The sequence below is a fragment of the Rhinopithecus roxellana genome, chromosome 1 (assembly GCF_007565055.1).
Source record: "Rhinopithecus roxellana isolate Shanxi Qingling chromosome 1, ASM756505v1, whole genome shotgun sequence".
In the NCBI taxonomy this organism is placed as follows: domain Eukaryota; kingdom Metazoa; phylum Chordata; class Mammalia; order Primates; family Cercopithecidae; genus Rhinopithecus; species Rhinopithecus roxellana.
Window position 1 is genome coordinate 95,997,373 of NC_044549.1, and position 6,121 is coordinate 96,003,493.

At 41.4% G+C, this 6,121-nt stretch overlaps 1 non-coding gene across 1 annotated transcript; it reads right to left on the minus strand.

Annotated features, from left to right (window-relative positions):
- Positions 1-3,975: 3,975 nt before the first annotated feature.
- On the minus strand, positions 3,976-4,107 carry LOC115892172. The gene has a single exon (XR_004052054.1). It is a non-coding gene; the product is annotated as a small nucleolar RNA SNORA72 (small nucleolar RNA).
- Between the last annotated feature and the right edge of the window lie 2,014 nt (positions 4,108-6,121).

Sequence of the window (6,121 nt, forward strand, 5' to 3'; positions counted from 1 at the left end):
CTACTAGGTTGGGGAAGTTCTCCTGGATGATATCCTGAAGAGTGTTTTCCAACTTGGTTCCATTTTCCCCCTCACTTTCAGGCACCCCAATCAGACGTAGATTTGGTCTTTTTCCATAATCCCATACTTCTTGCAGGCTTTGTTCATTTCTTTTTCTTCTTTTTTCTTTTGGGTCCCTTCTCGCTTCATTTCATTCATTTGATCCTCATTCGCTGATATTCTTTCTTCCAGTTGATGAGTCGGTTACTGAAGGTTGTGCATTTGTCACGTATTTCTCGTGTCATGGTTTTCATCTCTGTCATTTCGTTTATGACCTTCTCTGCATTAATTAGTCTAGCTGTCAATTCTTCCACTCTTTTTTCAAGATTTTTAGTTTCTTTGCGCTGGGTACGTAATTCCTCCTTTAGCTCTGAGAAGTTTGATGGACTGAAGCCTTCTTCTCTCATCTCGTCAAAGTCATTCTCTGACCAGCTTTGATCTGTTGCTGGTGATGGGCTGCGCTCCTTTGCAGGGGGAGATGCGCTCTTATTTTTTGAATTTCCAGCTTTTCTGCCCTGCTTTTTCCCCATCTTTGTGGTTTTATCTGCCTCTGGTCTTTGATGATGGTGACGTACTGATGGGGTTTTGGTATAGGTATCCTTCCTGTTTGATAGTTTTCCTTCTAATAGTCAGGACCCTCAGCTGTAGGTCTGTTGGAGATTGCTTGAGGTCCACTCCAGACCCTGTTTGCCTGGGTATCAGCAGCAGAGGTTGCAGAAGGTAGAATATTGCTGAACAGCAAGTGTACCTTTCTGATTCTTACTTTGGAAGCTTCCTCTCAGGGCTGTACTCCACCCTGTGAGGTGTGGGGTGTCAGACTGCCCCTAGTGGGGGATGTCTCCCAGTTAGGCTACTCAGGGGTCAGGGACCCACTTGAGCAGGCAGTCTGTCCCTTCTCAGATCTCAACCTCCGTGTTGGGAGATCCACTGCTCTCTCTAAAGCTGTCAGATAGAGTCGTTTGTGTCTGCAAAGGTTTCTGCTGCTTTTGTTGTTGTTGTTGTTAACTGTGCTCTGTCCCCAGAGGTGGAGTCTACAGAGACAGGCAGGTTTCCTTGAGCTGCTGTGAGCTCCAGCCAGTTCAAGCTTCCCAGCGGCTTTGTTTACCTACTTAAGCCTCAGCAATGGCGGGCGCCCCTCCCCCAGCCTTGCTGCTGCCTTGCGGTTAGATCGCAGACTGCTGTGTTAGCAATGAGGGAGGCTCCGTGGGCGTGGGACCCTCCCGGCCAGGTGTGGGATGTATTCTCTTGGTGTGCCCATTTGCTTAAAGCACAGTATTGGGGTGGGAGTTACCCGATTTTCCAGGTGTTGTGTGTCTCAGTTCCCCTGGCTAGGAAAAGGGATTCCCTTCCCTCTTGCGCTTCCCAGGTGAGGCGATGCCTCGTCCTGCTTCAGCTCTCGCTGGTCGGGCTGCAGCAACTGACCAGCACTGATTGTCGGGCACTCCCTAGTGAGATGACCCCAGTACCTCAGTTGAAAATGCAGAAATCACCGGTCTTCTGTGTCACTCGCGCTGGGAGTTGGAGACTGGAGCTGTTCCTATTCGGCCATCTTGCTCCGCCCCTCCAAGTTCATGAATATTAAGGTTGACAAAAACATACAGGATTGCCAGTTGAATTTAAGATAAATAACAAATTTTTTTAAGTGTATGTGTGTGTCAAATATGATAAGAAAAGGGGAAAAATGGCTGCTGGGTAAGCAATTACAATTTGTACCTCATTAGGCTAGGTCTTACTTTGCTTTTCCTAGGTGCAAAGAGATAATAGTTACAGAATATGGAATAAGTTGAAAGTGGTTTGATAAATTGCTTTTAACTTTACTTTTATTAGTTATCCAAGACAATGCTAAGCAATAGTTGTCACCTTCATTTCTGCATGCATATACCAAGCCCAACTGCCTAAGAGGAGAGGTAATCCGATTATAGTTATAACTTCCTTGGGCAGGAATGGTGACCTTGTGGTAATAACCCATCATTCTTGCTTATCTCAATTAAGGCAGATTAGATTATGATACCCAATCACAACTTTCTAGCTCATTCAGGACACTGAAGGACACATTCCTCCTTCTTTTCTAATAAAAACTCAATAACTAGCTAGCACAGCTTCTGGACATACAAGGGTATCTCAGAAGAATTTGACAACTGTGACATATTTTATTCCCTGTTGCATTATGTATAATTAATCTTTCTGGGCAAGGTTACACAGACCTTGGTTTGTTCAACAGTTAGTTTGTGAATTCCACCCACTCTGCAAAACAAAGGAAAAAGCCATAGTATGGTGAAGGAAGAGTGTCTCCTGTGACACCAACAGAGGCCAGAATAGTGTGAATAAAGAAGAAGGTAAGATTCTAGAAAAGTTTCAGAGGTAGAGTCAATAGTTTGGTTTGTGATTTGATAGAAGAACTAAATGGAGGCAGGAGTTGAGAAGAATGCCCAGGTTTCCGGGATTTGTAGCGGAAAGAATTGTGGGGCCATTACTGAGGTGGAAATTAGGGGAGGAGAAACAGGTTGGGATTTATATAAAAGAGACTGTGTAAAGGTGGGAATCTGAATTTCATTACTTTTGTCTCCTGAATATTCTTCCCTGCATTGGCTTTTCCACATTCTGAATACTTTTACCTAGCAAACTACATTAAATTTCAGTTCATTCTCTCTTTAAGAAAACCAAATACCAATTATCATCTTTTTTATTATCTTTTGTTATCAGAGCTTCTGGTCAGCCTGAGATTATCAGTGTTCCCATAGTGAATTCCCATAAATTCCAACCCAAAGCAAACTAACAAGAAATTTTAATCACCCTACTCAGCCTGTTGAGAGGAAATAGACAATTTTCTTTTAGGTCTTTCAGCATACTGAAAATAGCTTGGAGGTCTCCCTGCGTGCCTGACTCATGGTTGGTGCCCTCTAAATAACGACTGAAAGATAAATGAATAAATCTTTTTTATATGTCCTTTAGCTCTAATGTGTAATTCCAAGGTCTACTGGAAACTCCTTTTGTTCATAATCACTAGTACCTGGCCCCTATTGATTTTGATTAAGTATGTGAGGTCTATTTGTGTCCATTACTTAGCTAATGTTGCACAGTCTTATCCATGACAACACGAACAACACAGGACCATGACACTCAGTCTAAAATCTGTTGGCTTCCCATGCAGAGTAAGACCTTAACTCCTCAACTTTACGGCCTCTGATGTTTTGGCTCCCACCAACCCTTCCAGCTAATCTCATTTATATTCTGTCTCCAGAACAAGACCTGAATACATGCCTTTGCCTAAAGCACCAGTTTCTCTGCTTTTCACCTACTTCTATTTTCACTCTACTCTTATTGAAACTCAAATGTCACCTTCACCAGGTCTTATTTGGAATCCTCTCTCATTTAACATGGAGCTTGGCCAGAGACGGAGCAAATAATGTCTGCTAAATAGTGACTGGAAATTTAGATTGGATTATCAACCTAAAATTCTTTTTCTAGATTATGATCTAAGCAATTAAAAGAGAAAAAGAACTATTAGAATCCTCAAAAAAATCATCTTCAATAATATGCTTTGGAAATCAAGCACAGAAAATATTTTTAACACCTTTTTTCTTTAATCCAAAGTATTTTTCACATAAAATAATCTAATATTGTTTGTAAATGTATCTCAGGTAGTACTTATTTTAAATAATTAGACCTTTTGTTATGACAATTAACTGTTTATTTTTTATTTTTAAATTTGTATATACAGTAATTTTTACAATTCATTTAATAGCAACTGGTGCCATCAAATTTCTCTGCTTTGGTTATCCCTTCTTTAGACCACAGTCTGCAAATTAGCACTGATTTTTTGCAAAAGTTACTATGTTAACTGTACCGTCATTTTTCTTAAGGTTGATCAAAGATAACCTAGAATCACAGCCATTATATGATCACACAAAATGATCATATAATATATCAGACCTGGTTTATCACCAGCATTTATAAAACCAGACCTGGGGAAAGAACTAGGTCTAGGGATACATGCATGGTCTTAATATTGTGAATGTTTAGCCTGTCCTGATTATTACAAAATCAGAACAGCGACAATATTCATAGTAACTTCTTAATTTAAGTGATAAACCCCAACGCATGAAAAGATAACATGCTGAACTCAATTAAGTGTCCTATTAGCTGAGAAGACATTGGTGAACAGTGTAAATCAGAGCTTTTCTTGCTGAACTTATGCACTTTCATTTTTATTGGGGGTGGAGAGAGGGATGATACACAAATTTTGTATCAAAGTGATTGATATTTAGCATTTTAAATAAGAATGATTGAGTGGCCAGTTTAGAATGCAGGGTCTGGAAAGGCCTGAGAAGGCAATATTCAAGCTGAAATCTAAAAATGAAAAGGAGGTGACAGTGGAAAATTCAGGAGGAAGAGCATTCTAAGCAGAAGGCCCTAGAGCACTGTGGGAAGGCAGACTGGTACATGATATTCGAGAAGAGGCACAGATAGATCACATATTTCCTTGTAAGCAAGCACAAAGAGTATGGATTTAAATCTCCAAGCAAAGAAGCCCTTGGAAGATTTTACAAAGGGAAGTAACATGATCTAGTTTATTGTTGTTCTTTTTCTTCTTTTTTTTAAAAAAGATCACTTTGGAAACTCTAGCAAACAGATTTGGGGGGCAGAAGGTGAGGCCAACTGGAAGGCAATAGTCGGATCCACAGATAATTTCGCTCAGAGTAAGATGGTGTTTGTGAAGCTGGAGAAAAGATTAATCCAATTTGGAAGATGAGTCAAAAGATCTTTTTCATCCACTGGATGAGAGAGAGGATGGGGAAAGAAATTCATTCCAGGATACTACTGTCTATTTATGTACTTCTTAAGGTTCTTTGAGACAGTTATAATGTCTTACTGTGTGAAGTTATCAGTGTCAAAATGAAGTCACTTACCTCAAATCTAATGAAATGGAGCCAGGAGGCTATGGAGAAGAAGCCCTCAGGCATCTAAGTTTGTAGTACGAATTATTGCAAGAAATTCCTCAAAATCGCAGTATTCCAGAGAAGCCACTTGCGTAAGGACACTTGCCTAACAATGGCTGTCTCTACCAATAAGCTAATGCCAACTCCTGCAACAAGCCCCTGTAACCAATGGTCTTTGTTTCAAAGCATGTTGCCTGTAATTCTTTTTTCTTTTAAAAGCCTGCTCTTACCCAAACCTCTTTGGATGCACCTATGGCCTGACACAGAACCTGCATCCCAAATTGTAATTTCTTGCTATTCCTGAATTAACTGTTTTGGAGAGTCGGTCTCTCTGCTGTTTATTTTAGATTGACAACTGGTTCCTTTATTAATTAATGAGTTAATTGGCACATGTTCACTTTATGTTTGTATATTTGCATAGATTTCTGATTTTACCTTTTAGAAATAATCTTTAACAGTTGGAATGGGTTGAGGAGTAAATGGGAAATGAGTAGAGACAACACATGTATACAACTTTTTAAAAGTTTAGATTGGAGGTCAAGTTGTTCTTCCATTACCCCTCCAGAGAGGCAGCCTCTACATTGCTCTGTAGAAATAACCAATCCCTATTGCGTGCAATCTCAGTGCAATCATCAGACAAGGTACCCCCAAGGTCAAGGTTCAGATATGGCCCTGTAAGTTGTCCAGAGCTATTGGTCACTGAGGCTGATGTCACATCGACTCCACACAAGCCCCACTGCTCTTGGCACCTGCCTCTCCCTCTAGCAAATGAGATTGTGGGTCCTCGGGGGGTGAGAACACCCACAGGGTGATGTCAGCATCAGCATGCAGCAGCAGCCGGTAGGGCATGATGGCAGTGCACTGTGTGGGCCAGGAGTAGGGTCTAATCATTGCTCTGTAGGCTACAGCTCAAGGGCAGCCCCAAGTGTGTGGAGACTGAGGGGCATGACATCATCTCACTGCAAGGGCCAGGGGTGGGGCTAGGTGACCCTCTCCCCTTTCTCTCGATCATAGGCCCTGGCAGGGTGAGAGGACGTCAGGGCAGTGTGCAGGTGCACTCTCTGGCCCTTTCGCAACACCATAGTCCCTATGACCATCAGTGTAGGGAGTATTCACCTTTTAAAATGGAGAGACTGAAGGTT